The sequence below is a fragment of the Equus quagga genome, chromosome 13 (assembly GCF_021613505.1).
Source record: "Equus quagga isolate Etosha38 chromosome 13, UCLA_HA_Equagga_1.0, whole genome shotgun sequence".
Taxonomy (NCBI): Eukaryota; Metazoa; Chordata; class Mammalia; order Perissodactyla; family Equidae; genus Equus; species Equus quagga.
In genome coordinates, this window is record NC_060279.1 from 11,857,818 (window position 1) to 11,877,608 (window position 19,791).

Genomic DNA, 19,791 nt, shown 5'->3' on the forward strand with positions numbered 1-19,791 from the left:
CTTCAGGATAACTCCTTTTCATCTGCCAGCTCTTGGTGTAGATCTGCCAGAGAAGATTTACCTAAAGCCTCAAATCCTGGTCAGATGCTCCTGTCCATAGGTTTTCACCACACCTTTTACTTTCTCTACCAGAGTACCAGCTGAGTCACAGTGTGACTGCTCATGTCCTTGTCATCTCCTCTATTAGGTCGCAAACTCCATGAGGGTAGGAATGCCACCTGGGCTTATTCAGCATCGTATCCTTGTTGTTCAGCACAGGGCCTGAGATTTAGTAGGTGCTCAATAAATACTTTCTGAATTAATGATTGTGTCATCCTGCCTTCTAAGTCAAAGTATAAAGGGTTTTTAATCATCAGTATTCTTATAGGACTCATTCACTTTTCCCATGTCAGTAGGAGAGAAAGTTGAGAGTGCAGTTTGGTGCACGTGTATCGTCAAGAAGAACTGGCTTCTGTGGTGTGGGTGTGCGTGCTTCTGTGCATGTGTGTGACGTATTACAGAAAGAATGCTTTGCTTGAAAATAGGATTTGAAGAAAACCTTTTAAACGTTCTAAAGCAATGAAGGAAACAGCTTTAAGAGAAGAGAAAAGAAACACAAAAGAATGACTAAAGTACTCGATGACTTCATGGGTTTTTACCATTAGTTGAAACATATTGTGTCACCTCCGGTTACCCACAAGGACCACTCCTCCTGGGAAAAGCTTCCTGTTTTTAAACCTGGTGTAATCCTTGTGGAATTACATTGCCAATTGCTGCCAGGCCCAGTTTATTGTTATACAGTGTTTTTGCCAACAACCTGCTTTGTCTTAAGTCCCCAGCAAAGAGTTGGCACAGAGAGTATTCTTGTCTTTGGGTGTGGGCGGGCTTTTGTCTCTTGCTCTCCACCAGAGGCAGCGGGTCCTATCTGCCACCCTTGGAAGTTTGGCTCTTGTGGATATAATTGGACCCCTGTGGTTTAAGGGGCTTCTGCAGCAGGGCGATATTGGCAGACTATCTGTCTCGTCTTCCAGTTACAGCCCATCTCCACAACTGATCTAGTCAACTCATGTTAAATGAGCACTTGATAACGTGCAAGATGATATGGCAAGTCATGCTCACGCTGAGGAAGGCATGGTACTTGGCTTCTGGGAACTTTGTCCAGCTATTGAAATAAGGAATGCTCTATAATATTGAAATAAGGAATGCTCTGTTTTATATATACATGTATATGTATGTAAAGACCAATGCAGAAGAATACAAAGAAGAAGAGAAAATTACTTCAAATACCACTACCTGATTCATCCCTTTCTAGATATCTAGATTGACATATGTATATGCTGTTAAATACATTGGGGGCATTTTTCCATTTTAATAAATACAGTTCTAGATAATTTTTAATGACTTCATGGTATGAACATAATATACTTTTAATTTATCTTGCCAGATTCATGTTAATGGAAATTTACATTATCTGTACTATGCTATTATACTATCATTTACTATTATACTATATATTTTTAATTCTATATATTTTTGCCATTGCGCTGTTCTTGCTCGTGCATATTTGAGACTTGCATAAATATCTTCTGAAGTTAAATATCCAGAGGTAGGATTTCTACTGTTGGCAAATATTGCCAAAGTAGGCTAACATATAACCTATTGTGTTATAGACTAGATTGAATGACGTAGGGATTCAGATGTAGGGGCTCATTTCAGGCTGGGGGAATCAGTGTGGGCTTCACAGAAGAAGTGAGATAGAAAATAGGCCTTGAATGTCAGACACAATTTTGATAATTGTATATGTAAGGGAAGAACGGCCAGCAAAGAAGGGAGGCAAAAAAAAAAATATCCCAGAGTCAGAGCAACAAAAAAAATGGGAGGCATGTTTGACATCAATGAGTAAATTGCTTTAGCTCAATCAATGGCATAGTGGTGCTGGGACAAGCCTGGAGGGTAAGCTGGGGGTCAGATTAACGGACTTTGAGTGGCAATTTAAGGAAAACAAAAAGACTATTGTGTAGGCCACAGGGAATCAAGAATGAACAGGTGAACACCAGTTTTGATGTTGTACTGAGTGGACTGAAGTGTTATAATATTGGAAGAAGAAAAGAAGACATTTTAGTACTTGACAAATAAAGCAAGAAGGATCCATTTCAGATAGTGACAGTGGCAAGAGAAAAATAAGGATGTGTTTTAAAGACTTTATGAGATAAGATTCTGTAGAAGTTGGTGACTAATTGGATCTTTAGGTATCTAGCTGTGATTTAAAGCTAAGCAACTAGTAGAATTATTATAGCATGAATCGAGAAGAAAGTTAAGTTAGACTGAAGATCTTGGTTGGGTGGGAGTATTACATCAATGAGGTAGATGACCTGTAGATGTGAAGTGGTGAAGGCTGTGTTAGTTCCTTGGGCTGCCGTAACAAAGCATCACAGACTGAATGGCTTAAGCAACAGAAATTTATGGTCTCACACTTCTGGAGGCTAGACATCTGAAATCAAGGTGCAGCAGGGTTGGTTCTTTCTCGGGGCTGTGAGGGAGAATCTGTTCCAGGCCTCTCTTCTAGCTTCTGGTGGCCTCAGGCATTCCTTGCCTTGTAGCTGGTATTCTCCCTGTGTCTTCATATTATCTTCCCTCTGTGCATATCTGTCTCTGTTCAAATTTCTGCTTTTTGTAAGGACACAATCATATTGGATTAGGGCCCACCCTAATGACCTCATCTTAACTTGATCATGTGCGAAGATCCTATTTCCCAATAAGGTCACATTCACAGGTACTGGGGGTTAAGACTTCAAAATCTTTTTGGGAGACACAGTTCAACCCATGACAAGGGCAATCCCTAGAAATGTTCAAAAAGTGTGAGAAAATCAAAAAGAGGGCGATATAAACGTATCAATCATTTGTATTAAGATAATCATTTAAATAATGAACATGCATTAGATCTTCAAGATTGTGACAATTCAGACTTATGAGGAATAGTTTGATTTAGTATTTTGTTTAATATAAGACATCTCTTTAACATCTCTACAAAGTGACCTTTCAGCTTCTGCTTGGATGTTTCTAGTGATAGGGAAGTCATTTCTTTTAACGACTAAAATTCAGTAAGTATTTCTATATATTGAGGCAAAATATAGCTCCTCATAATTTTACTCATTGTCCCTAATCCTTTCCTCTAGAGCTATATAGAACAAAGCTCTTGCATGTAATTGAATTGCAAATATTTAAACAGTTTTCAGGCTGCCCTCCCACCCCTGCCACCTAGGCTAAACATACCCCATTTCTTCTGCTATTCTTCACATGGCCTTGTTGCCAGATCTCCCTCCTTTCTAGTCTCCCTCTTCTGGACATGTCTAAGGTCCCAGTGTCCATAGAGAAGGATAGACTAACAAAGCACAGGTCTGTTCATGGCAGTGCCCTGCCTCTGTGCCCAGGATTGAAGCCTAGGGGTCTCTACAGTTTCCCCCAGGGAGCCCCAAAATGCTGTTGGCAACTGAAATCTGAATTTTTTTCTATTAGTTCATGCTAAACCCAGAGTCCATAATACTGTATTTTAGCTTGTGGATTTTTTTGTGCTTATATTCAAATTTTGCATTTGAAACTTTGGAATTTTACCTGCTGAGTTTACCTCCATAATTATAGCTTTTTGGGACCTATTTGAATCTTTCTTCTGCCATCCAACCTGTTATCTCTCTTCAATTTATGTCATTTGTAAATTTTATAACCTTACATTATATGAATTCTCGCAAGGTATTGATTCAATTATTCAACGAAATACGGGCAAATACAGAGACCTGGGCCAGACTATTAAAAACCTCCCTTCAGATAGTCCCAAGATTTGGTGCAAGTTGCTATGAATCTGTAACTGTAGACATTTTGCCACCCTTCTTATAAAGATCTCATGGGAGATTTATCAAAGATCCTGGTGAATCAAGATACATTTTCTGTAAGGAATCGTCCCACTCTAGCAAATCCACAGAACGCCCAAAGCGACAACAAGAGAAATGAGATTAGTTTTGTGTGATTTTTTTTTTCCCGGTGAGCTCATGGCCATTCCAGTAGTCAACTCTTTCTTGTCTAAATAGTAAAAATTTGTCTATTTAATAATGTATTGAGATATTTCTGGGAATTGACATTGATCTCAGTAATCTGTAGCTTCCAAATCTCTCCTTTTTCCTCTAATGGAACCTGAAATATCTTTCAGTCTTCAGCCTTCTTGCACCTTTTCATTATCCACGAAAATGAATGTTAACTGTTACAATACCTGAACAGGTCTTCTTCGGATCTTTAGGGCGTAATTCCTATGATTCTGGAGACTAATTCATTCAAAAACAATTCTTTTACTGCTTCTTCCACCAACTAGAACTTCTGGTTTCTTTTGGTTACATATATATTTTTGGCTGAAATATATCTTCCCTGACTTTTCTACCTTGAGAACTAAAATCAAATATGGAAAACACAGCTGGAATATCATCTCTAAATCAGTCAAGATTTAGTTGCAGAAAACAGAAAGTGCTGTAACTATTTCAGCCAAAAAAAGGATTAAATACAGGAATTGAGTTGCTTATGATGTTTTTGTAAGGGCTAGAATAGTAGGATTTAGGTTGGGTATCCAGGAAGATCTGTCAGAACAACACTGCAGAACTGACCTGCAAGTGGAGCTGCTGCCCCTGCTGCAGACGGGAAGGCGGGGAGTCCTGAGGTCTCCCGGAGAGCTGCTGGTTTCAGGAACGTGCCTTGTAGCTGCTGTCCGGAGATCACGAAACCGCTGCTGCCATCACTGAGTCACGTGGTGCCTGCTAGATCCTCCTAGATCCCGCTGCATCCGAAGCCCTGGCTGCAAGGGAGTTGGAGAAAGGTGGAATTTCCCTTTTCTGCCCTCCAGAACAGGAAGACACATTAGAAGGAGGGTAGAATAGAGGGGCACAAACCAAATCACAACACCCACCACCATCTTCTACACCGCCTCATTAACGCCTGGTTCTTCAAGACGATTTTTCACTCCATCCTCCGTTCTTGCATGTAATTTTGTGCACATTGCTATTACAGTGCCTGTCACCTTGTGTTATAGTTATTTGTTGACATGGTTGTCTTCCTTGCTAGACGGAGCTTCTTGAAAACAAGAATCATGTCTTTTGTTTCTTTTCATTGCCAAGGTCCAACACAGCGACTCAGAGACTAGGGGAACCAGTTTAAGGACAGAAGAAGAAATGTGTGCTTTGCAGTTAGAGGAACTCGGTTTTAAAACTTGCCTCCAAAACTTACAAGCTGTGTGGCTTTCAGCAAGTGACTTTGTCTCTGTAAGCTTTAGTTTATGTGTAAAATGAAATCATTATGCTAACCCTGTAGGACTGTTGTGAGCTTTACGTAAGAAAATATATATGAAGCATCTGCCATATAGTTGGGACTTAACTAATTGTGATCATTATTATAATTAGGGACAAAAAATGATTGCCAGGTTAATGAATTATTGAATGGATTGCAACTTCAAGGATTATTTATCTTGGCGACAAGGCAGTCTTTGAAGAGTTCAGCTTTTTTCCCCAGTATATCATTATACCGTCTTTCTATTTTGCTTATTATTCTAAAAAGTGCAAATTTTAAAATTTATCATTCCTTGCATTTTTTTTCTTTTTTTGGTTCTGGGCTTTATCTTTTTTGGTTCTATTTTTTACAATTTCATGCTACTCCTCTTTCCAAAATCTACATATGTTCTTTTAAAAATTTTAACTCAGCAGATAATTCCCTTATAGAAACTGGGGCGTTTTTTGTTTTTGGGGTTTTTTTGATGCTTTTTACCTCCTTTGTCCTTTATTGGAATAATCTAGAATTAAATTGATTTTCAAGATTTATATTCTCCCACCTCCAAAGGGCTATTTTCCCCTTGAGAATCCTCGGCTGGAATCATTCCTCCCTTTTGGAAATCTGTGTTACTAAATCTCAAATCCTTGCTGTTCCCAGCCTCGGCTGTTGCAAAAAGCATGATGTAGTTTCTTTCATTGAAGCATCTGATCCACTCCTTGTCACTAGCTAGTTCTTTCTTATCAGGAAGAATTAAAATTAAACTATCATATCTCTGTTTCCTGAACTTTTTGAGAGATTTCATCAGGAAGTCAGGAAATGTGTTTCTCGGAAGTGTTGCCATTGCTGTTATCAGACTCAGCCGTCTGGCAGAGATGTTCTCATCCGAAGGTCTGGATCATCGCTATATTATTATTCCGTGTCAATTTTGGAGCCTGCTTTTGGGAGATATCGAAACTATCCCTTGCCTGATAAGGCAAGCTGCAGTTTGTGCCTAGAAAAGTTTCATTCTTGTTTTATTTTCACTAAAAGGCCCATCGTGGGTTTACATCAAGTTTTAGATTTAAGCTGTGTTTGCTGCCTCTTTGCACTGTGGTATTACCTCCATTTTATTTTACTTTTTTCTTTTAAGCAAGGTATGCCTCTCCTTAGACATAGTCGGTGATGCCTAAGTCTTCAAGATGATACTTGCTTTCCTATATTATATTTTTTGAACTTTGTTGCTGGCTATGTAGGCGTCTGAGGCCATGGGTATTGTTATTAATAATACAAAGTTTATTGAATGCTAATGTGTGATTATATAAATGTTATCTCATTTTTTCATCCCAATAATTATATGCAGTTGATACTTTCATTATTCCCATTTTACAGATGAGGAAACTGAGGTGTAGTGATGGTTGGTGCCTTGCCAGTGCCACGTGGCCAATGAGTGGAGGAGGTGGGACTTGAGACTGAAGTCATTCTGGCTTGAGAGCCTGTGCGCCTCAGGGCTCTGACATGCTGGCTACATGTGACTTTTGGTTTGATCATTTTCTCTGAAGTTCTACTCTTCCACCATGCCTTTTTTTTCTTATCTGGACCTAATAAGTTATCTGAGTATCTTCATGTTCTCCTTCCAAATAAATTTTAGGCTGTGGCTCCCTTGATAAGGTAGATAAACTACTGCCAAGAACTGGAATGGTGGGATATACTTTTTTTGTCCCCTCGAGCCCGTAATTCTGGCATCACAGGACAGGGTCTTTTAAAACAAATCCTTCCTTTTGATGTCATCTTTTGAAGCCAGATGTTCACTCCCTGTCAGCTCTTTTCGTTTCCAAAGATACTGTATTTAAGTGAAAGAAGATGCATTCATATGCTTTTGCCACTGCAACAAGTTACTACAAGCTTAGTGGCTGAAAACAACACAAATTTATTATCTTATGGTCCTGTAGGTCAGAAGTTTGACATGGGTCTCACCAGGCTAATATCAAGATGTCTTTCGGGCTGCCAATCTTTCTGGAGGCTCTAAGGGAGACACCTTTTTTTACTTTGCCTTTTCCAGCTTCTAAAGGCTGTCCACGTTCTTTGGCTTGCAGCCCCTTCCTTCCACTTCAAAGTCAGCAATGTAGCATTTCTCCGACTCTGCTTCCATTGCCACGTGTCTTTCTCTGATCATGGGCGGGAAAGGTTCTCTGCTTATAAAGATTTGTGTCCTTAGATTGAGTCCACTCAGATAATCCAGAATAATCTCCCTATCTCAAGGTCTGTACTCTTAATCACCTCTGCAAAGACCTTTTTGCAATGTAAGGTAACATTCCCAGGTTTCAAGGATAAGGATAAGGATGTGGCCGTCTTTGGGAGCATTATTCTGCCTAGCACAGAAGACATTATGATATTAGACTTTGTCTTTTCAATCTCCAGTTACTTCTTTTATTTCAACCTCAAATTCTTACAACACTTAAGCATTTCTAGAGAATAATTCTATTTACTTCTAGTAGTATTACTCGTTCCTATGTGAATTAGCAAACATGAGTGTAATAAGTCTTGTCAGGTTCTCCATATTTGAATTTCAAGGAAAAAAACATTCCCAGTTGATGATGTCCTAGAAGGGATGACATCTAGCCTCTTTTGTGGCATTCAGAAGAGAAGCAATAATCATTATGATGTCTTCTCTTCCCAGGGTCATTAGCAGGTGGATGATTATATTGAGGGGAGTGGAGAACAGGAGGGAGGAATGAGGGAGAAATTCTGGGTTTTCTGCTTGTGTCATGGAGAAGGGTAATAGGGATGACAGTAATTCAGAGAGGAACACTGGGGGAGAGGAAGATGGGGGGAAGAAAACTATGAGTTCAGTGTCAGAGATGGCCTAAATGTCCCCCAGTCCACATAGCCCTGTGGGCACAAATGAGGTCATATTACTGTAACAATCAAATCACATTGGCTCAATGTATAACCATACAATCTTATCCTCATACAATGTCTCCTTTCTCTAGTATTTCTGGGCATCTCCAGAAGGGTGTGCCTTAAAAATTCATGCCCACCAGTTTCTGTGGTTCTCCTGCTGTTTGCCCTTGAACACTGGCGATGGTATTTACCTTGTCTGCTGACACTCACCATTTCCAGCTGTTGCTCTGCCCTCACTGTTGTTGCTCTTGGGAAAACTGGCCTGCTGAGAGAGCTGGCTTCTGATGCAACCCAAGGCTGTAAAACTCTCAAGTGCTAGAATGGCACTGACATCCTAAATTCTTGCCAGGAATGGAAAGAGTGTCCCTTCCCCTCAGTTGGTGCTTTATTTTGTTATTAGGCCTTAAAACATAGGCTGCGTATCCTGAGTTGCACCAATTTTCTTATGAAAAGTGTTCTTTTTGTTTTTCTCAGGAGCTCAAAATCCAGTCAGTAAAAGTAGGTAGGGGACAAAATGCCATTGTGGTCCTTTCCTTGTCCTTACCTTTTTATCCTTCCATGGACACAGGCACATACTTCCTCTGTATTTAACCAAAACTCAACCTTTCTTGCAGATCTGTCCATGGAAAAGATGTCCACAGATTCATCAACTGGACCACTATTTCACATGCATTTAAATTCCCTGTGTCTGAATTTCTTTTGTGCTCAGGTAGAACCACCAATCACATTGACATGTTGACTTCAAGATGTCTGTGGGTGATCCAGGGAGAGATGTCCTGCTGCAAGAGGGAAACAGGATTTAATCTATAGTCATATATATGAATTATCCAAATACTGATGGTGCTTCAAAGTTTGAGTAGAAGAGTTCCCAATGGTGAACAAGGAGAGGGACAAAAGAATGGGCCACAAACAGGAACGTGGGGAATAACTTGTAATGATTAGAAAGGGAAAGGAGGGCCCACCATAGAGACTGAGAATCAGTGGTCTGAAAAGCAAGAATAGAACCAGGAAAGAGCATTCCACTGAAAGCAAAGAAGTAGAGAACATTACGAAGCAACTAACAATATAAAAATGCAATGAAGGATTCCAATAAGAAGGTGACTGAATTTCTTTCATTTTGTGGGGAGGAACAGCTAGGAGGTCACTGACAACTTTAAAAAAAGAGGTTTTGATAAAGTCGTGTTGATGAAAGCCAGGTTACAGTGAAATTAGGGGGTACATGGAAAAAAGAAATGAGTGGGAGATGAGGAAATTATTCTTGCAAGAAGTTTTAATTGGAAAGGAAGAAGGAAAAACAGAGAGTGTTAGTTATGATTTACTCAGATACCTTATCCTGTGGGACCAGAGGAAAGGGAATAAAAATAAGTAAGGAAGTAAACGTTTGAATGTGTGTGTGCGCGTGTGTGTGAGAGAGAGGGAGGGATGGAGTTCGTGACGAATGGTGACAATTTCATCGTCAAAGAAGGAGGCATGATCATTTATGAAGGGTAGGGGAATAAGAGATTGAGGTTGGTTGGGGAGAAGGGGCTAGAGAAGAATGGAGAAGATTTTAAATAATTCCTGGAGAGGAGATGACCATACACAAGTAAAAGAATAGACGAGTGGAGTTAAAGATCTCTGCATGAGATCAGAGATAAAAAATCAGTCTGTGTAGGGGTGACAATGAGATTGAGGTGTGAAGGTGATTGGAGGTAAGGAAGTGCAAAATAAGACTGTTTCCAGCAGAGGTTTCACCTCAATGTTGAAACTTCCTCAAGTGATGATGGGAGCTGGGGAAGAGGAAGGCTGCGAGCCAGGCGCTGAAGCCCTTGATGTATGGAGTAACCGGGAGATGGGAAAGTGAAAAGAAGTGAAAGTATACGGTGATGTGCCATGTGCCTAAGAGCAGGAGGAATTTGACAGAAGAAGAAAAAACTAAGTTTTTGAAGTTGCACTAGGGGCAGCTGGGAGAATGCTGGTTGGTACTCTGGGACTGATAAGCCCCAGGGTGCGGACACAGTGAAAGGGTTGGGGAGCAGGTCAAAGGTGGTATTCACCAGGAGGAGGAAGCATAGTTGGCAAAGTGGATAGCAGATGGGGGTGACAGAGGGAACCCTTCTGTATGTTTTGGGAAGAGAGCCATGGTGTACAGTAATGACAGGAAAGTTTAGGTTTAACCAAACCGAAGTATCGTAACCTTGGTACAGTTGTTTCCGTGAGGGGAATTGGCTGAGTGTCCTTAGGGCATCTGATGTTCTCATGGGGGCTATCTTATCCCCTGTGGAATGCAATCAGGATCTTCCTGTGGAGGGCTTGTTCTGACTGTGGGAAACCGGGCCCTGGGTCCCAGTCTTAGGGCATGCGTGCATCCTTTATGTCTTGTTTGTCACCACGCCAATTTTTGATACTGATTAAACGTTCTTCAGACAGCTCAGGGTATTTTTCTTCATTCTTGAATTATTTCCATGAGACTATAAAGGAGTTATTCAACTGACTGTTAAACTAGAACACACAGAGGCATTTTGTTATACCCTTTTTCTTGGAAGCTAAGCAAGAGTTGGGACTTGCATGTACACATGGATACTGGAGTGTGGCTGAGGGTCTGCGGTCAGGGAGCATGGCAGAGATCAATATATATCAGAGAGATATATATACACACACCACATCTTCTTTATCCTTTCATCCATGGCCGGGAACTTAGGCTGTTTCCAAGTCTTGGCTATTGTGAATAATGCTGCAATGAACATAGGGGTGCATATATCTTTTTAAATTAGTGTTTTTGTTTTCTTTGGATGAGTACCCAGAGGTAGAATAGCTGTATCATATGGTAGTTCTATTTTTAATTTTTCAAGGGATCTCCATGTTGTTTTCCATAGTGGCTGCACAAGTTTACATTCCCACCAGCAGTGTATCAGGGTTCCCTTTTCTCCATATCCTCTCCAACACTTGGTATTTCTTGTCTTTTTAGTAAAAGCCATTCCGGTGGACATGACGTGGTATCTCACTGTGGTTTTGATTTGCATTTCACTAATAATTAGTGATGTTGAACATCTTTTCATGGGCCTACTGGCCATCTGTATATCTTCTTCAGAAAAATGTCTGTTGAGATTCTTTCCTCACTTTTTAATTGGGTTGTTTGTATTTTTGTTGTTGAGTTGTATGAGTTCTTTAAATATTTTGGATGTTGACCCTTATCGGATATACAAATTTACAAATATCTTCTCCCAATTGATAGGTTATCTTTTTGTTTTGTTGATGGTTTCTTTTGCTTTGCAGAAGCTTTTTAGTCCCATTTGCTTATTTTTTCTTTTGTTTCCTTTGCCTGAAAAGATATATTAAAAAAGATACTGCTAAGACCAATGTCAAAGAGCTTACTGCCTATGTTTTCCCTGGGAGTTTTATGGTCTTATATTCCAGTCTTTAATCTATTTTGAATTAATTTTTGTATATGGTGTAAGATAGTGGTCTACTTTCATTCTGTTGCATGTGGCTGTCCAGTTTTCCGAACATCATTTATTGAAGAGACTTTGCTTTCTCCATTGTGTGTTCTTGGCTCCTTTGTCAAAAATCAGCTGTTCATAAATGTGTGGGTTTATTTCTGGCCTCTCAAGTCTATTCCATCCATCTCTGTGTCTGTTTCTGTGCCAGTACTTTGCTGTTTGGTTGCTGTAGCTTTGTAGTATATTCTGAAGTCAGGGATTGTGATACCTCCAGCTTTGTTCTTATTTCTCAGGATTGCTTTGGCTATTCAGGGTCTTTTATTGGTCCATATAAATTTTAGGATTCTTTTTCTTTGAAGAATGTCGTTAGGATTCTGATTGGGACTTCATTGAATCTGTAGATTGCTTTAGGTAGTATGGACATTTTAGCTATGTTTCTTCTTCTAATCCATGAGCATGGGATATCTATTTCTTCATGTTTTCTTCGATTTCTTTCAATAATGTCTTACAGTTTTCAGTGCACAGGTTTAATACCTCCTTGGTTAAGTTTATTTCTAGGTATTTTATTCTTTTTGTTGCAGTTGTAAATGGGATTGTATTCTTGATTTCTCTTCCTCCTATTTTGTTGTTAGTGTACAAAAATGCAACTGAGTTTTGTATGTTGAGTTTTGTACCCTGCAACTTCACCATATTTGTTTATTATTTCTGATAGTTTTTTGGTGGATTCTTTAGGGTTTTCTATACATAAAGTGATTTCATTTGCAAATAGTGACAGTTTTACTTCTTCCTTTCCAATTTGGGTCCCTTTTATTTCTTTTTCTTGTCTAATTTCTCTGGCTAGAACTTCCAATACTATGTCTTGTTTCTGTTCTTGGAGGGATAGCTTTCAGTTTTTCACCATTGAATATGATATTGGCTGTGGGTTTGTCATATATGGCCTTTATTATGTTGAGGTATTTTCCTCCTGTACCCATTTTGTTCATAGGTTTTTATCATAAGTAGGTGCTGAATTTTGTTACATGCTTTCTCTGCATCTATCGAGATGATCATGTGATCTTTATTCTTCATTTTGGTAATGTGGTGTATCACATTGATTGGTTTGCAGTTTTGCACCATTCTTGCATCCCTGGGATAAATTCCACTTGATCATGGTATGTGATTCTTTTAATGTATTGTTATATTCAACTTGCTAATATTTTGTTGAGGATTTTTGCATCTATGTTCATCAGTAATATTCTCCTGTAATTTTCTTTTTTTGTGTTGTCCTTGTCTGGTCTTGGTATCAGGGTAATGTTGACCTCACAAAATGAGTTAGGAAGCATCCACTTCTCTTCATTTTTTTTGGAAGAGTTTGAAAAGGCTAGGTATTAAATCTTCTTTGAATGTTTGGTAGAATTCACCAGGGAAGCCATCTGGTCCTGAATTTTGTTTTTTGAGAGGCTTTTGATTACTGTTTTGATCTCCTTGCTAGTGATCAATATGTTCAGATTCTCTATTTCTTCTTGACTCAGTTTTGAGAGGTTGTATAATTCTAAGAATGTATCTATTTCTTCTAGGTTATCCAATTTGTTGGCATATAGCTTTTCATGGTATTCTCTTACAATTCTTTGTAGTTCTTTGGCATCCATTGTAATTTCTCTTCTTTGTTTCTAGTTTTATTTATTTGAGCCTTCTCTCTTTTTTTTTTCCTTAGTGAGTCTAGCTAAAGGTTTATCAATTTTGTTTATCTTTTCGAAGAACCAGCTCTTAGTTTTTTTTTTTTTTTTTTTTTAAGATTGGTACCTGAGCTAACATCTGTTGCCAATCTTCTTTCTTTCTTTTATTTTTTTTTTTAATTCTTCTCTCCAAAGTCCCCCAGTACATAGTTGCATATTCTAGTTGTTGGTCCTTCTGGTTGTGCTGTGTGGGACGCTGCCTCAGCATGGCCTGGTGAGCAGTGGCATGTCCACGCCTAGGATCCAAACTGGCAAAACCCTAGGCCACTGAAGCAGAACACATGAACTTAACCACTCGGCCACGGGACCAGCCCCTATAGCTCTTAGTTTTATTGATCTTTTCTATTGTCCTTTTAGTTTTTATTTCTCCTCTGATTTTTACTGTTTCCTTCCTTCTACTGACTTTCAGCTTCATTTATTCTTCCTTTTTCTGGTCTCTTTAGGTGTAATGTTATATTGTTTGTTTTAGGTTTTTCTTGTTTGTTGAGGTAGGCCTGTATTGCTGTAAACTTCCCTCTTAGTACTGATTTGCTGCATCCTATAGATTTTGGTGTGTTGTATTTTCATTTGTCTCCAGGTGTTTTTTTATTTCTCCTTTGATTTCTTTGTTGACCCAAGAGTTGTTCAGTAGCATTTTGTATACTCTCCACATATTTGTGACTTTTCCAGTTTTCTTCTTATAGTTGATTTTTAGTTTCATACCATAATGGTTGGAAAAGATGCTTGATATCATTTCAGTCTTCTTAAATTTATTGAGACTTGTTTTGTGGCCTAATATGTGATGTATTCTGAAGAATATTCCAATTGCATTCAAAAAGAATATGTATTCTGCACTTTTTGGATGTAATGTTCTGTATATATCTATTAAGTCATTTAAGGTCAATGTTTCCTTATTGATCTTCTGTCTGGATAATCTATCCATTGACGTAAGTAGAGTGTTAATTTCCCTAATATTGTGTTACTATCAGTTTCTCCTTTTCTGTCTTCTAATATTTGCTTTATGTATTTAGGTGCTCTGTGTTGGGCATATAGATATTTACAAATGTTATATCCTCTTGTTGGACTGTTCCCTTTATAATTATGTAATGCCCTTCTTTGTCTCTTGTTACAGTTTTTGTTTTTTCAGTTTCTTTTCAGTTTTTGTTTTAAAGTCTATTTTGTCTGATAGACGTATTGCTTTCTTTTTGTTTTCATTTTCATGAAATATCTTTTTCCATACCCTCACTTTTCATCTGTGAGCACCTTTAGATCTTAAGTGTGTCTGTTGTATAGGGACTTGGAGCTCGTTTCTTCATCCATTCAGCCAATGTATGTCTTTTGATTGGAGCATTTAGTCCATTTACATTTAAGGTAATTGTTGATAGGTATGTACTTATTGACATCTTGTTACTTTTCTTCAGGATTTTTTATAGTTCTTCTCTGTGCCCTTCTTCCTATCTTGCTCTCTTTCCTTGTGATTTTATGACTTTCTTTACTGTTATGTTTGTGTTCCTTTCTCTTTATTTTTTTGTGTATTTATTACCAGTTTTTGTTTTGTAGTTAATATAAGGTTCATATATAATAACCTATGTATATAGCAATCTACAATAGGTTGATGGTCTCTTAAGTTCAATCACATACTAAAAACCCTACACTTTTACCCCTCCCAACATCTTTTATGTTTTGATGTCATACTTTCCCCTTTTGATTTTGTGTATCCCGTACCACCTTATTGTAGATTTAAATGTTTTCAGTACTTTTATCTTTTGACCATACTAGCCTTTGCCAGTGATATTTTTTCTTTGATAATTTCCTTATTCCAATTTGTGGGCTTTTCTTTCCTCTTAAATAAGTCCCTTTAACATTTCTTATAAGGCTGGTTTAATCGTGGTGAACTCCTTTATTTTTTCTTTTCTGGAAAACTCTTTATTTCTCTTTCCATTCTGAGTGATAACCTTGCCAGATAGAGTATTCTTGGTTAGAGGTTTTTTTTCCTTTCAACACGTTGAATATATTGTGCCACTCACTTTTAGCCTGTAAGGTTTCTGCTGAAAAGTCAGCTAATAGCCTTATGGGGTTTCCCTTGTATGTAACTTGTTGCTTTTCACTTACAGCTTTTAAGACTCTCTTGTTATCTTTAATTCTTGACATTTTAGTTATAATGTGCCTTAGTGTGGGCTCATCTTTTTTCGTCTTTGGGGTTATCTTTTTTGGTGCTCTCTGTGCTTCCTGTACCTGGATGTCTGTTTCCTTCCTCAAGTTAGGGAAGTTTTCAGCTATTTCTTATTCAGATAAGTTCTTTGACCCTTTGTCTCTCTCTTCTCCTTCTGGGACACCTATAATACAAATGTTAGTACACTTGATGATGTCCGGGAAGTCCCTTAAGCTGTCCTTGTTCTTTGTAGTTCTATTTTTTTTCTGTCCAGCTTGAGTGATTTCCTCTACTCTGTTGTCCAGAATACCGTTCTGTTCTTCTGTGTCATCTACTCTGCTGATTCCCTCTAGTGAACTTTTCATGTCAGTTATTTGTTACAGCTCTGATTGGTTCTTTTTTATGTTTTCTAATTCTTTGTTGAAGTTCTCAGTGTGTTCATCTATTCTTCTCCTGAGTTCAGTAAGCATCCTTATGACCATTAGTTTGCACTCTTTATCTGGTAGATTGTTTATCTCTGTTTTGTTTAGATCTTTTTCTGAGGATTTGTCCTGTTCTTTTATTTGGAACATAGTCCTTTGTCTCCTCATTTTGCCTACTTCTTTGTGCTTGTTTCTATGTATTAGGCAAATCAGCTGTGTCTCCCAATCTTGGAAATGTGGTCTTATATAGGAGATGTCTTATGGGGCCCAGCAGTGTGCTCCCCTCTTGTCATGCGTGCCAAATGCTCCAGGGGTGTCCCCTGTGTGGGCTGCATGTACCCTTCTGCTATGACAGGCTGCTGTTGCTATGGGCATGCAAGTAGGCTGGGCTGGCCCACAGTGCAGCTGGGTTTCTGGCCCAGTGGCATGGCTGTTGTGAGCTGCTCTTGGATAGGGCAGGCCTCAGGCACAGACTGAGTATGTGGCCAGGGGGGTGCACAACTTCCTTGGGCATGCTAGGAGGCAGGACAGACTAGTGGGCAGGGCAGACCCACTCCCCTGGCTTGAGTAGCGTGAGCTGCCTGGCTGTGCTCTATTGCCTTGGGTGCTCTCGTGGGTGGGGTGGACCCCTGTGCTAACAGGCTAGAGGAAGAATTCCAAATGGCATCTGCCAGTGTCTATGTTAGGATGGCTGAACTAGGTCACAACAAGGGCTGCTGCCAGTGTGGCCAAGCCACCTCCTACCTCTCTGGGATGTGCTCTGAGCTTAGTAAGTGAGTCTTTTTTACCAATATGCTATGCACTTTTCTATCTGGTGTTTTTGTGCTGGTTTCTGGTTGAATGAGTCTGTGCATGGGCCCTTTAAGAGCACGTTTTCCTTTCCCTGAAGTTCCCTAGTTTCCCTGGATGTATTCCCCGTTGGTTTTCAAAGCCAGATGTTTGGGGTCTCATCTCTTTTGTACTGGATCTAAGGTTGGGGTTCCTAGCGTGTAGCTCAAATCCCCAGCTCCTCTGGGAAAAGCTCTGTACCTTTGAGATCGCTCCTGACTGTGAAGTGTCATGGCTCGGGTGTGGTCTTTTCCTCAGCAGGTCTGCATCTCTGCCTCTTCCACCCCTTTCTGTTTGTCCCTTGTTGTGGAGGTTCTTTTCACCCAGTTTCCAGATCTCTGTCAGAGGAATTGTTCCATGGGTAGTTGTAGGTTCATTGTGCCCTGGGAGGAGAGGAGCTCAGGATCCTCCTGTGCCGCCATCTTCCAAAAAACCCTCTGAGACAATTTTTATAAAAATCAAGGCATAACTTCTCTTTGACCAGTCAAAGTACTTAGGGAGAAGTGTATGATGAGTGTCTCAGTCTAGAGTGTGGAAGAGTTTGAGTGAAGGGAGATCCTGGCAGAAATTAAGCCTCTTAATGCAGTTCGTCTCCCTTTTCATACAGTCCTGGTCAGTTCATGACCCTTACGCTTTTTGCAACATTTATGTATGTCTTTTGACCTTCCTTTGAATATTAAGTTCTTTTGGATGGCAAGTTTTACCTCTTAATAAATCATTTCTGAAGCAAGATGTTAAGCTCTGAATTTAAGAATGATATCTACTTTTACCCAACCTAGGTCTGAGCCTGGCTTTGGTCACATGGGTTGACAAGCTAAGACATTTCTCTTCATTAGCTCTGAGTAACATCTGAAATGGTGTACAGGTGTTATAATAGGCAGGGCATTCTACACGAAATGCAGATATGCTGACATCTACATTTCTACCCTTTTTAGTTTAGGGAATAATCTGGACAAAAATACTTGTTTCTTACAAAATAAGGCCTTCCTCTACTGATTCAATTAATGACCATTTCCAACTACCTCTAGCTTTTTAAAATGTATTCTCTCCCTTATACTTGCTGACTTCTATCTATATCTCTGTGGAGTAAGGAGCAGAGCTACTGCACCCGGTTTGTGACCAGCATGACGTAAACGGTCTTATCTGGAAGTGTAGTAATTTATGGCTGAAGAGAGGTTTGGGCAAGGAAGAAAAGGGAGATGAGTAGAAGCAGCTAATGAGGTTGATGGTGGAGGAGGAGGCCTCTTGGAGGGCGCTCAAGGGAAATTAGTGGAACTGCTTGTTTGAGGGAGGACAGAAGGAGGGCGGCCGAGACTGGTAAGTGGCAGATAGAGAAGCCAGTAGCACACAGATGGCCCAAGTAAACCATGCTAGAAACAGGGGGATTTAGGAAAGTAGAGAGGAGAAAAGAGAGAAAACTATCAAGTTACCAACTTCTGATTTTAATAAGAACTTTGGGATAGGGACAAAGAAAGGGTGCAACTTATCTTCCCTGGTCCACTGAGCTGTACGTGGGCTCAGTCTCTGATTCTCTCTCTCCTGATTTCTTTCTGTCTTTCTTTTCTTTCTTCCTTCTCTCTCTCCTCCCATCCGCCCCCTCTCTGCTTCTTTATTCTGGCCTATTGAAACATCTCCATGTTGAAGAGTTACTTGATGTCATCACAGCTCCAAACCGTCAGTTTGTCAATAGAGGAAATGGTAATTATTTTTAAAAAAGGAGAAAGGGAAAGGGAATGTGACTATTGTCCAGGGAGAACCAGGCGACTGTCCAAAAAACATTGTGTCTCCAGGAAAGCAGCAGAAGGAATATCCCTCTGATCACATCTGACATCACTTTGTGGAATTTGGATGATTTCTTGAGGCTGAGAACTATTTTTCCAAGATATTATAAGTCAATAAGAAAAGTATTTTTAAATCCCTTTTCTCCCAAGCATCTTTGGTTCTAAAGCAAAATTTTATTTCTTTACTTATATTCCCCTTTATGATTCTGTTCCAAAAAACACAAAAACAGTCCTCTTTAGGATCTCTATTTCTTGGGTACTCCTTGCTGGTATATCCCACATGTGGATTAAATAAATGGTATCTACAGTGTGAGTGGAGGCAGAGCAAGCAAGGAAGAAGGGTCATGCCGTCCTAACATGAGCTTCTGGGTTGGGAGAATTGTGTCTGCAGCTTGTCTACCAGAATAGCAACAATAGAGCATGATCTATGAAAGAAATTTCCAGTTTATGTTGAGGGAGCTGTCTGCCCAGTTGAAACTGTGATGGGAACATTCCCCTCTTTGGAGTGGCAGACCATGGTCACTATGAAAAGCATTCAGTGAATCTAAGGGGCCACTGAGCTCTGGTTTAGTTTTTCCTTCTTAAAATATCTCTTCAGTGAGACTGGTGGGGCTCTGTTTGCTCAACATAAAATTTTAAAAGTTTCACTGATGTCAGAAGGATGAAGGCTTTGACTATATATGACCTTATAAAGAGATCAAATCTTGTTTCATTTTTTTATGGGCCACGGGGCATGTGTTTTTAATAGACTTTTAATTCTGTGCATAAGTGCAAACATAATATTACCTAGTGCTCTGAAGACCACCAATAAAGATACTTGGTGAGCATAAGGTAGTTGGAGTAGCGGTAGAGCTTCTGTGGATTAATGGGCTAGCAAGAGAAATATGTGTATGATTAACATTGTTTGCAATAGCTTTATGATATCTTCTCCTATCTATAACTCATCTCCTTTTTCCCCTCTTTTACCTTATATTTCGTAGCCACTATTTCCCTTTTCTTAAAAGAAAAATAATGCCTGAAGCAAGCGTATATTGAACTAGAGATTCAGTTGGTCTTCTTGTCATGACAATGATCATGCAGTGTGATGGAAAGAACCAGGGACTCAGTATTGGAATGCTTTCTTCACTGTGGCCTGGGGGGATTCTCAGGGCAAAGAATTAGGAGTGTCGTTGAATTTATCTTGAAGAAATAATCTAGGTGTAGAGTGGGGCATTGAGTATGACGTCAAATACTGAGTATTCATATAAATATTATAATGCTGAAAAGGTAGGATATTATTTATCTTGAAATAAACATCTCAAATATGTATTAGTGCCTTTTTTGTGGTCTTCATGA

General features: G+C 39.4%; 1 protein-coding gene across 1 annotated transcript in view; it reads left to right on the forward strand.

The window, feature by feature from the left end:
* PAPPA2 (pappalysin 2) overlaps positions 1–19,791 on the forward strand; it is a 257,488-nt gene that overhangs the window by 78,534 nt on the left and 159,163 nt on the right. The gene's annotated exons all lie outside the window — the stretch shown is intronic.